The sequence below is a fragment of the Hemiscyllium ocellatum genome, unplaced genomic scaffold (assembly GCF_020745735.1).
Source record: "Hemiscyllium ocellatum isolate sHemOce1 unplaced genomic scaffold, sHemOce1.pat.X.cur. scaffold_261_pat_ctg1, whole genome shotgun sequence".
In the NCBI taxonomy this organism is placed as follows: Eukaryota; Metazoa; Chordata; class Chondrichthyes; order Orectolobiformes; family Hemiscylliidae; genus Hemiscyllium; species Hemiscyllium ocellatum.
Genome location: NW_026868149.1, coordinates 361,027 through 374,550, shown reverse-complemented (window position 1 = coordinate 374,550; position 13,524 = coordinate 361,027).

Sequence of the window (13,524 nt, the reverse complement as noted above, 5' to 3'; positions counted from 1 at the left end):
AAACGTCGAATATCCTGTTCCTCAGAGTCCTCCTGACTGGCTGTGCTTTTCTAGCACTACACTTTTTGACTCTGATCTCCAGCATCTGTGGTCCTCACTTTCTCCTGCTGAAGGAATTGCACAGGTTAGGGGAGTGAGCAAAGAAGTGGCAGGTGGAGTATAACGTGGGCAAGTGTGAGGTCATGCAGTTTGCCAGGAAAAATAAAGGCATGGACTATTTTCTAAATAGCGAGCAAGTTCAGAAGACTCCGGGGGAGGGGTGGGGGTGTTGCTAGTCCAAGGATCTTGAAAGGTAAACCTGCAGGTTGTCAGCAGTTGGGAAGGCAAATAAAATGATTCCATTCATTTCAAGAAGGCTTGAATATAAATGCAGAGATGTACTTCTGAGGCTCTATAAGATTTTGGCCAGGCTACATTTGGATTATTGCGCACAGTTTTGGGTCCCATATCTCTGGAAGGATGTACTGGCCCTGGAGCATTTTTCAATAAGATCCATGAAAGTCCCAGGAAGGAAAAGCTTAACGTATGAAGGACATCTGAGGTCTCTGGGTCTATATTGGATAGAGTTCAGAAGGATGTTAGGAGGTCTAATTGGAACTTACAGAATATTGAATGATCTGGAGAGGGTGGATTTTGGGAAGATATTTCCAATGGAGGGGAGACTAGGACCCAAAGGGACAGAGTAAAGAGAAGACCTTTTCAAACACAGTTAAAGACGAATCTCTTCAGCCAGAGAGTGGTGAATCTATGGAATTCACTGCTAGAGAAGGCTGTTGAGGCCAGGTAATTGAGTATAGTTAAGAGTAAGACAGATAGGTTCCTGATTGTAAAGGGGATGAATGGTTACAGATAGAAATCGGAAGAATGGGGTTGAGAAGCTTAACAGCCATCATTGAATGGGGCAGCAGGCTCAATGGGCTGAAGGACCAAATTTCTGCTCCAATGTCTTCTGGTCGTATGGTTAATATTGGCTCTCCTCATTCCTCATTGGAGATGTATCCTGGAATTGATTTTCTTATGATTTATAAAGAGTAACATCCCAATACTGATGACTGGGAAATATCATGTTCCCTCCCTCCAGTCTCTGCAGCCATGTCCCCAATAACATAATCACACTGACATTGAAAACCAATGCATGGTACTTAATCACAGTTGATTGTCGTTGTCAACATTAACAGCACGACACTCATCTGCCCTCTCTGATCCTTGGTTAACCATTTGAATTGTGTGTCACATCATATTCTCTGTTAACATATCCATGCCATTTTCCTGTTACAACTCATGTAGTCGTAGGCACATTTGCCTGTCAGATTATGGACTAGAAAAGGTCTCTCCATATTTTACTGACATTATAATCACTGATCAGTAGTTACAGACTGTATGTTTCCATTTATAAACGGAGAAACTTGTTTATGTTCTGATAATCCTTTGACATTACTCCCATATCCAAGGCAGATTGAATGATTACACGCAATCAATCTACCATCTCCAATATTCCTTCCCTCAGCCACCCCCACATATCCCAAGCTAAATGAGTAAATTTTAAATGTTCTTTTGAATTTTAATAAAATCAATATTGAACTCAAAGGGATTAAATGGAGCTATTTGTTCAGTGACTGTGATTAATGTCAATATCGGTGAGTCCTAATTATCCCAGTGGAGAGTTTCCATCGTTGAAAGATAAATGGGCTCTATTCAATGTGCTATCCCATAGTGTGAGTAGGAGCATCACTTACAGCACTAACAGGGATCAGCAGTTTGAGAGATAGAGCGAGAGGAAAGATCACAATCTGAGAACATTAGAAATGAACGTTACAGTAATGATTCATAATCTGAGGACCATGGATTGGAATGTTCCAAGAATGGATCGGAATCTGAGAACATTAGACTGGAATGTTCCAACAATTGACAGGGGTTTATCCGGGCGGTCTTTACTGGCTTTCTCAGCCTTGGATATCATTAGCATATCGGATCCAGGATATCCTTTGGATTATTCAAGGTAGTTACTACTTCCTCGCGATAGTTGGTGTTCCTGGTAAGTCTTTATATTTGTCTACTAAACCGGGTTGAACTGAATTTCTGCTCATGATATGTAAATTTGCAAGTCAATATCTTCAGTTCCAAACAAAAATGTATTTCCTTACATATTACAACTATCAAACTACCGTTTATACAAGATTCACTGATATGCAAGAAGGAATCAGACTCTTCTCAAACTCCATAAACCATTTTGTCCTTCACAGATTTACATCTCCACGTCCTCCCCACTCACTAATCCTGTCCAATACCACCATCATGATATCCCAGTCTCGTCCTCAGTCTCAGTGCAATATCTGAATAAACCATTTGTGCCTTCGTTCAATCCGGATGCAACAGTTCCACATTCCTTGTAATCACATGTCCGTCACAAAATAATTGCTATTGAGAATGTTTAACTTGTTCTCTGCGGATAAGGGAAGATAGTTTATGGTGGTCAAGCCATTGACTCAAAATCTAGAGTCACAGAATAATAGTCTGTTGATATCTCATGAAGGAAATTGGGGAATTTAAAAGCAACTATTATCATTTGTTATAAAAACCAATCTGCTTGCCTGAAGTCCTTTAGGGAAGTCAATGTGTCATGCTTCCCTCGTCAGGTTTCCGTGTGACTTCTGTGATGAACACGTGGGAGTATTGTACCTTTGAGGGAATGAAAAACCAACAATAACTACCTGACAGCACCAAGAGTTCTGAAAAATAGATATAATGTAACATTTGGTCGAACAACCCGATTAGCTTATTGTCTCGAAACAAATTCAACTGTAACAAGTTTTAAATGATACCCCAAAATACCCACCTCCAACCAAGTTTTCATTTATTATATTGACAACCGTAACAGCCAATGATACATTCCAATAGTTTGCCGGTACAAGACCATGGAAAATTGGACAGTTGAGAGGAGAACTGCCAAGGTACCAGCATGCAAAGACTGCCTCAAAAATACCTTTATTGAGTAGTAACTGGTGAAGCAGAATCCCCAAGAAGAAAAGAAGACAGGAATATGGAGAAGAACCGAAAGCTTCCTGGTTTTGAGATAAGAAGTTTTGTTTTGTAAATCTTAATTAGGAATCTTATCGGACTAGTATTGTGGAGGGGAATGATCAAAGACAGGTTAAAGGAAGAAGTTGTAAATAGTCATTCGTTTATTATTCTCTGTTATACTTTAAGAAATAACGTTGTTTATTTTTACTTTAAATAGATTTGGAGTCTAGAATTATCACAGATTACTGCACGGGATAAATCTTTTCTCTGTTGCTGGTTTTAATTAAGCAGGAAGATCTATCCTCTGTTGTGACACTACAAATCCAAGCTATGCGTTTTACTCTTTATGGTACTGTGGAACAGCTGAACCAGCCACTCAGTTCAAGATCTGCATAACATGTTGCCCTGACCAGGGCTTCATACATCCTGTGGGAGAAGAATAAAGGTAAAGATAGCTCCCTTTTTCTGCCTGTTTTCTTTATTGCTACTTCTTATTTCCATTCAGGTACGTGATAATCGGTTTTTTTTAGGTGTATTCAATCTCATTGAAATTCTCCCTGAGAGTGATGCAAATCTACATAGGAATCTCTGGTGCTGGCTTTATTGATGCTGACGTACAGATGTAAGGGACTTATAAATCCCATCTCAGTCGTAGTGCATAGAGAAGGAATGGCTTTTTGTGAAACAGAAAAGAAATGGCGATGTCTAAGTGAGAGAAAAGATGTTTTTTGACAATCCCTGAGAGTGTTGTTGAGGCAGTATTTGTGGTAATGTGGATAGACTTTCTCTCAAGTTTCACCAGACTAATCCCTGGGATGTTGGCACCATGAGCAGTGAGTGAAGCTCAGTGAGAGAATAAGAGGTGATTGCATTGAACCTTAAGGGGAATGGACAATCACTCATGATGTTCTAAACAGACACTGACACAGTGATAAGTTTCATGGCTTTTTTTCACTCAGACTGCATGATTCTCGATCGTTTAACAGCCTCTGAGAACGTTCCACCCAATCACCCCCACTCCCTATTTCAACTGTGACAGAGAGAGAGAGAAGAGAAAGAGAGGGGGGAGAGAGAGAGAGAGAGAGAGAGAGAGACTGAGAGACTGAGAGATAGAGAGGCACTGGCTTTTGAATAAACTCTTGCAACATTAATACAGTTCAATTGGTGCGTGATCCTGCAATGAACGTCATGTTTTCCATAATCCTGACAGCAGCAACTACACCTTCATTATAAAAGTGTTAACTCTTTCCAGCAGTGTAGAGAGAAGGAAAATCTATTTACGCCACAGGAAAGAAACGGAGATGTCGAAGAGGAAAAAGAGTTATTGTGATCATCGCTGAGAGTGTTGTTGGGGCAGTATTTGGGATGTTGTGGACAGACTTTCTCTCCTTATAAGGAATGATCGCCTTACCACAGAGAGTGTGCAATGGAGTTTCACCAGACTAATCCCTGGGATGATGGTGCCATGAGGAAACAGTGAAGATTAATCTCTGGCGTTGTGAGAGAATGAGAGGCGATTGCATTGAAACTTGAGGGGGAAGGACAGTCACTCACGATATCTAAATAGACACTGATACGGTGAAATATTCCATGGCTTCTTTTTTACTCGGCTTGCATGATTGTCTATAGTTTAAGAGCCTCTGAGAATATTCCCCTCACTTCACACCCAATCCCCATGTCGCATGAGAGAGACAGAGCGCCAGTCTTTGAATAAATTCTCCCCACGTTAATACAGTGCATTTGGTGTATGGTCCTACACCGAAAGTCTTGTTATCCGCAATCCCTACAGCAGCCACAATACATTCATTCTAAGAAAGTTAACTGTTCCCACAAGATTCTGATCTCCATGGAGACGATGGGTGTGTCCTCTCCGTGATGGAAGATGCATCCTTGAGATTTGGCACGAATCATTTGACTTCCCTCGTCATTGCCAGCAAACTATGTTAAAGCAGCACACATTCTACAAACAATGGAACCATGATTAACATCATGGAGTCCTCTATCAGTGCCGTCTCGGTTTCATTGGTTTGTCATTTTGGAATATCTGTGACCCCCTCATGTCCCTGTGTAACTGTCTCATGTGGATGAATAGCCTCATTCTGGTCTCATGGAACAGGTTTAAGGGTCTGATTGGTCTCTGCCTGTTCCTGTTTAACAACTCGATGCACTGAACAGACCACTTTCCTTCCTGTGTAACAGGCAGGAGTATTGAATGTTCTGTCACTCTTCCTGTTCCTGAATGCTAGCTCATACCAGTGTGCAACCAGCTGGAGATGCTGAATGAGCTCCTCTTTTAACTGTGGAAATGTGCAGTGTCCGGCCGTGCTGTTACATAAATGTTACCGACACTTTAACAACACAAACCGGAATGGTGTCCGGGTCTTGCTGCACATGGACACAGAATGGCTCAGGAGCTGGTGGGGGACAAAATGTTCTGAACATTCTGTGATCTTCAGTCATCATACCTACTTCAGATCTTATGGTGGGAAAATACATTGATGGAGCAGCTGAAGATGTTTGTGCTGAGGGGGCTAACCTGTGGATCTTCTGCAGAGATGTCCTGGGACAGAAAGGATTGTTGGCGACTGACCCCAAACCTCTTTATTTGTATTCTGAAAGACTCCGTCCAGTGGGAAGGTTACACCTGATGCACATTCAGCTCAAATAAGTAGGTGGTCCCGATGCCATCCTCGGTCAAATATACTGCCTTGGTATCAAAGCCATTCGCTCTTCCCTGAGCCCCTGTGTTCGCCTCTTGTTCAGATCAAGAGGTGACGGTGTATGTGTAGAGCGTGCTTTCCTCTCACAGAAGGCAATCACTGTCAGGAATTATCTGGGCGAGAGAGCTAGGGGAGCTATATCACTGAAAGCATTTAAGGAGGAGGTAGGTGGATGTTTGACCTGTCAGAGAGCGAAGGGATGAGGAATTGGGCATTAAAGAGGAATTACTGTCAACAGTATATCAGCCATGACATTATGCAGTGGCTTGATCATCCGACTTACCTGATCCTGTTCCTTTTGTCCTCATATTCAGTAATTGCAAAGTTAATGGCTGTAATTTTCCTGAATGTTCTTTTATTGAGCGTTGCAATCAGAGAGAGTAAAGTATTTTGTGAGTCATCTCTGGTTGAGATATGCGGACTGTATTCACTTTGAATCTGGGTCTATAATAACCAAATAACATTTCCAACGGACACCAAACCATGTGTGACAGTCTTGAGGGACTGAATGAGATGCTGTGTTACTGTTGACCAGGTATTTGGAGCAAGTGGCCTCCATCTGCTCCTTGTAGGAGCTTGGGGATTTGAATAGAACATAGCAACACAGGACTGAGCAGCAGGAGTGGGCTATTAGATACTTTGTCACCATTCCATGTGCTTTCGGTCGCAACAGCACGTTTCTGTCTGTATATCATTTTACTACATAAAAAACAACTTTGAATAAATGCAACCATCGAGGCACCACAGTCCTCTGGGGAAGGGAACTTACACTTGAACACCCCTTTGAGAATTTCTCGTTTGTGTTCCAACAAATGTTGGAGCCTATCAAAATGTACTGTCTAAACCTGTCGGTCAATTCCTCAGCATCTGTATCCCCCTGCTCCCTACTTACACATGCATCTGTCTACACGCATTTTAAATGTATCTACCGTGCCTGTCTCTACCACCTCTGCTGGCAACGCATTCCAAACGACCACCACCCTCTGTGTGAAGTACTTACCGCGTGTATCCCCCTTAAACATTCCACCTCTCACCTTGAAAGCGTGACCTCTCGTTCTTGAATCCTTCACCCTGGGAAAAGGCTTGTCTCTATCCACCATTTCTAAACCCTTCATAATTTTATAAAGCTCAATCAGGTCCTCACTCAATTTCCTTATTTCTAATGAAAATGAATCTAACCTACTCAACCTTTCTTCACAGTTAGCACCTTCCATACCAGGCAACATCCTCGTAAACCTTCTCTGCGCCCTCTCCAAAGCGTCCACATCATTTGGTAATGTGGCGACCAGAACTGTACATAGTATTATAAATGCGACCGAACCAATGTCTTGTCAGCTGTTATGCTCAATACCCCGTCCAATGAAGACAAGCAAACTACATACCACTCTATCCACCTGTGCAGCAACCTTAAGGGTAAAATGGACCTGCACTCCCAGATTTCTCTGCTCATCAACTTTTCCAAAGGCTCTCCCGTTCATTGTATAATTCGCTCTAGAATTATTCTTGCCTAAATGCATCACCTCACATTTGTCTGGATTGAAATCCATCTGCCACTTTTCCGCCGAACTCTCCAGTCTATCTATATCAAAAAGGAGAAAGTGAGGACTGCAGATGGTGGAGATCAGAGCTGAAAAAGCACAGCAGGTCAGGCAGCATCCAAAGAGCAGGAGAATCGATGTTTCGGGAATATCTTCGATTCGTCAAGAAGGGCTTATGCCCGAAACGGCGATTCACCTGCTCCTTGGATGCTGCCTGACCAGCTGTGCTTTTCGAGCAACACATTTTTCAGTTTATCTTTATCATTCTGTATTCTTTGACATTCCCTTATGCTTTCTGCTACTCCATCAATCTTCATGTCATCTGAAAACTTGCTGATCATACCAACAGCGCCCTCTTCCAGATCATCTTTTTATATTCCAAACAACAGTGGCCCCAACGCTGACCCCTGTGGAACATCACTGGTTACTTTTCTCCATTGCGAGAAACTCCCTTCAACTACTACTTCTGTCTCCTGCTGTTCAACTAGTTCTTTATCAAGTTAGCTAGAACACCCTGCACATCATATGACTTCAATTTCTCCATTATTCTACCATGGAGAACCTTATCAAAATCCTTACAGAAGTCCATGTATATGACATCAACAGCCCTTCCTTCATCTATCACCTTGATCACATCCTCAAGGAACTCAATTACATTAATAAGACAGGAACTCCCCCGCGCAAAACCATGTTGCCTATTACTGATAAGCCCATTCTTTTCTCAATATAAATAGATGCCATCCCTCAGTACCCTCTCCAACAACTTTCCTACCACCGAGTCAGGCTCACTGGTCTGGAATTGCCTGGAGTATCCCTACTATCCTTCTGGTACACGGGGACAAAATGAGCAATCCTCCAGGCCTCTGGCACCTCACCTGTATTGAAGGATGCCATAAAGGCATCTGTCAGGGCCCCAGCTATTTCCTCTCTCGCCTTCCTCAGCAACCTGGGATAGATCGCATCCAGTCCTGGGGATTTGTCCATGGTAATAACCAGTAGACTACCCAACACATCATCCCAATTTATGTCAATGTGATCCAGACTAATCAAACTTCGATGTCTAATCTCAACATTCACCATGCCCCTCTCCTCAGTGAACACTGATGCAAAGTAATCATTCAGAATCTCACCCATTCTCCCAGGTTCGACACACAGACTTCCTTCGTTATCCATTAGTGGACCAATCCTTTCTCTAGTTACCTGATTACTTCTTATACAAGAATATACTGCTGTGGAATTCTTCTAAATTCTTCTCGCTAATGCTATTTCATGACCCCTTTTAGCCCGCTTGATTTCTTGTTTAAGACTTGCCCTACTCTTCTGATATTCCTCCAGGGCCCGTTCTGTTCTTAGCTGCCTAGACCTTATGTATGCTTCCCTTTTCCTCTTGGCTAGTCGTACAATTTCTCCTGTCATCCATGGTTCATGAATCTTGCCTCTCCTATCCTTTGCCATCAACGGGACATGCCTATCCTGCACTATCTTTAACCTATCTTTGAAAGCCTCTCACATCGCAAATGTGGACTTCCCTTCAAATAGCTATGTCCAATCCACATTTCCGAGTTCCAGTCTAATATTGATATAATTGTCCTTGGCCCAGTTTAGTACTCTTCCCTTAGGTCCACTTTCTAATTTATCTGTGAATATTCTGAAACTTACAGAATTGTGGTCACGGTTCCCAAAGATATCATCCACTGCAACTTCTACCACCTGTCCTGTCTTGTTCCCCAGTACCAGGTCCAATATGGCCTCTTCGCTTGTCGAACTATTGACATACTGAAGTAGAAAACTCGCCTGGAATTCTTCCAAATTCTACCCCATCCAGACGTTAAGTGTATCCCAGTCAATGTTGCGAAAATTAAAATCTCCCATCACCACTCCCCTATTGCCTCTACATCTTTCCATTGTCTGTTTACATATTTGTTCTTCTACCCCACACTCACTGTTGGGATGTCTGTAATACAGCCCCAACAATGTAACTGCACCCTTCTTATTTCTCAGCTCTACCCATAATGCCTCACTAGCCAAAACCTCCATAGTGTGCTCCTTTAGCATAGCCGTGAAATCGTCCTTGACGAGCAATGCAACTCCATCCCACCCACCCACCCACCCCCTTTTGATTCCCTCTCTGTCCTGTCTGAAGCATTTATATCCTGAAACATTTCATTGTTAACCATCATGCCCTTCCATGAACCAAGTCTCTGTGATTGCAATAATGTCATACTCTCAGGCACCAATCCAAGCCCTAAGTTCATCTGCCTTACACACTATACTCCTTGCATGAAAGTAGATCTATTTCATGCCACTAGATATTTGTGATCATCCGCTCTCTGCCTACCCTTCCCTTAATTAATGCCATCTTCACAATTTCTACAATCTCCAGACTCGACTGGTTCCCAGACCACTGTCACATTAGTTTACAAACTCCCCAACAGTAGGACCAAAAACTGCACCAAAGATGTTGGTTCCAGTCTGGTTCAGATGTAGACAGTACATTTTGTAATAGTCCCACCTTCCCCAGAACCTGTCCCAATATCCAACAAATTTGAATCCCTCCCTCCTACACCATCCCTCAAGCCACGTGTTCATCCTGCCTATTCTTTCATTTTTACACTGGTTTGCACGTGGCACTGGTAGTATTCCCGAGATCACTACGCTTTAAATTCTCTCCTAGCTACCTGAATTCTTCTTTCAGGACCTCATCTTGTTTCCTACTTATATCGTTGGTGCCTATATGCACCAAGACAACTGGCTGTTCGCCCTCCCCTTTTAGAATGCTCAGTAGTCAATCGGTGACATTCCTGACGTGAGCGCCTTGGAGGCTACATACCATCTGGGAGTCCTGTTTTCGGCCACAGAATATTCTATCTATTCCCCTTACAATAGAATCCCCTATAACCATGGCCCTACGAGTGTTTTTCCCGCCCTTCTGAACAGCAGTATCTGACACGGTGCCATGATCCTAGCAACTGCTGCCGTCCCCTGGTGAGCCATCTTCCCCAACAGTATCCAAAATGGTAGAACTGTTTTGGAGGGAGATGACCGCAATGGACACCTGCACTGCCTTCTTACTCTTTTTATGCCTTTTGGTCAACCATTCACTGTCTCCCTCAGCAATCCTAACCTGCAGCGTGACCAGTTCACTAAACGTGCTGTCCACTACCTCCTCAGTATCGCGCATGCTCCACTGTGAGTCCATCCACAGCTCCAGGGCCGTCATGCGATCAAACAAGAGCTGCAGCTGGACATGCTTCTTGCAGGTGAAAGAGTCAGGAATATCAGACACGTTCCGAAGCTCCCACTTCAAGCACTGATCCTCTTACAGTGCAGCATTCCCTCAATACTGACCCACTGACAGTGCAGCACTCCCTCAGTACTGATCCTCTGACACTGCAGCACTCCCTCAGTACTGATCCTCTGACAGTGCAGCACTCCCTCAGTACTGATCCTCTGACAATGCTGCACTCCCTCCACACTGACCCTCTGACAGTGCAGCACTGCCTCAGTACTGACCCTCTGAAACAACACTCCCTCAGAACTGACACACTGACCGTGTCGCACTCTCTCAGTAATGACCCTTTGACAGTCCATCACCCTCTCAGTACTGACCCTCTGACAATGCAGCTCTCCCTCAGTACTGACCATCCAACAGTGCAGCATTCCCTCAATACTGCCCCTCTGACAGTGCAGCTCCCCCCAGTACTGATCCTCTGACAATGGTGCACTCCCTCCATACTGACCCTCTGACAGTGCAGCACTCCTTCCACACTGACCATCTGGCAGTGCAGCACTCCCTCAGTACTGATCCTCTGACACTGCAGCCCTCCCTCAGTACTGACCCTCTGACAGTGCAGCACTCCCTCCACACTGACCCTCTGACAGTGCAGCACTCCCTCAGTACTGATCCTCTGACAGTGCAGCACTCCCTCAGAACTGACACACTGACCGTGTAGCGCTCCCTCAGTAATGACCCTTTGACAGTCCATCACCCTCTCAGTACTGACCCTCTGGCAATGCGGCAATTATTCAGTACTAACTGTCCGACACACAGTGTGGCGCTCCATCAGTACTGACCCCCTCACAGTGCGGTGATCCCTCAGTACTAACCACCTCAGAGTGTGGCGCTCCATCAGTAGTAACCCTCTCACAGTGCGACACTCTGACAGCATGGCCATCCATTAGCACTGACCCTCAGAGAGTGCGCACTTCATCATTACTGACTCTCTCACTGCATAACAATCCCCCCGTCCTGACTCTCTGACAATGCTGCACTCCCTCAGTACTGACCCTCTGACAATGCTGCGCTCCCTCCACACTGACCGTCTGACAATGCTGCGCTCCCTCCACACTGATCCTCTGACAATGCTGCACTCCCTCCACACTGATCCTCTGACAATGCTGCACTACCTCCACACTGATCCTCTGACAATGTTGCACTCCCTCCACACTGACCTCTGACAATGCTGCACTCCCTCCACACTGACCCTCTGACAATGCTGCACTCCCTCCACACTGACCCTCTGATAGTGATGCACTCCCTCAGTACTGACTCTCTGACAGTGTGGAAGTGAGCCTGTACTGACCCTCCGACAGTGTGGCCCAATCTCAGGACAATACCTCAGACAGTGCAGCGGTCCATCAGAATTGACAATCTGACAGTCCAGCAATCCCTCAGTACTGACCCTCCGACAGTGCAGCTCTCCCTCAGTACTGAACCTCTAACAGCGCAGCTCTCCCACAGTACAGATCATCTGACAATGCAGCACTGCATCAGTACTGAACCTGAGTGTAGCACTCTATCTGGACTGACCCTCTTACAGTGCAGCATTCCCTCAATACTGACCCTCTCAGTGCAGCACTCCCTCAGTACTGATCCTCTGACAATGCTGCACTCCCTCCACACTGACCCTCTGAAACTACACTCCCTCAGAACTGACACACTGACCGTGTAGCGCTCCCTCAGTAATGACCCTTTGACAGTCCATCACCCTCTCAGTACTGACCCTCTGGCAATGCAGCAATCACTCAGTACTGACTGTCCGACACAGTGTGGCGCTCCATCAGTACTGATCCCCTCACAGCGCAGTGATCCCTCAGTACTAACCACCTCAGAGTGTGGCGCTCCATCAGTAGTAACCCTCTCACAGTGCGACACTCTGACAGCATGGCCATCCATTAGCACTGACCCTCAGAGAGTGCGCACTTCATCATTACTGACTCTCTCACTGCATAACAATCCTCCGTACTGACCCTCCGACAGTGCCGCGCTCCCTCCGTACTGACCCTCCGACAGTGCGGCGCTCCCTCAGTACTGACCCTCCGACAGTGCCGCGCTCCCTCCGTACTGACCCTCCGACAGTGCCGCGCTCCCTCCGTACTGACCCTCCGACAGTGCCGCGCTCCCTCCGTACTGACCCTCCGACAGTGCCGCGCTCCCTCCGTACTGACCCTCCGACAGTGCAGCGCTCCCTCAGCACTGACCCTCCGACAGTGCCGCGCTCCCTCAGTACTGACCCTCCGACAGTGCAGCGCTCCCTCAGTACTGACCCTCCGACAGTGCAGCGCTCCCTCAGTACTGACCCTCCGACAGTGCAGCGCTCCCTCAGTACTGACCCTCCGACAGTGCAGCGCTCCCTCAGTACTGACCCTCCGACAGTGCAGCGCTCCCTCAGTACTGACCCTCCGACAGTGCAGCGCTCCCTCAGTACTGACCCTCCGACAGTGCAGCGCTCCCTCAGTACTGACCCTCCGACAGTGCAGCACTCCCTCAGTACTGACCCTCCGACAGTGCAGCACTCCCTCAGTACTGACCCTCTTTTTTCTATTTCATGTAGTGTTGTGGAAATTTAGAGTCATAGGGTTTGCAGATTCTGAGGAAGCATGAGCGAGACACACAGAAACCAAGCCCTGTCTGAAACTCTCTGTAATAGACTATTCAGAGGCACAGTGTCACAGAGATACACAGCTTGGAAACAGACCCTCCTGTCCAACGCGACCATACCAACCAGATATTCTCATCTCATTTCGTTCCATTTGCTAGCACTTGGCTGATATCCCTCTAAACCCTTCCTATTCACATACTCATCCTGATGGCTTTCAAATGTAACAATTGTACCAGCCCCCATCACTTCCTCTGGCAGCTACCTGCATGCCCTTGAACAAGTGCTCAAACATTCATACTGCCGATACAAACTCCAATAAACACCAACCTACAAAAGGCTATCATTGTCATCTTCAACCCACCC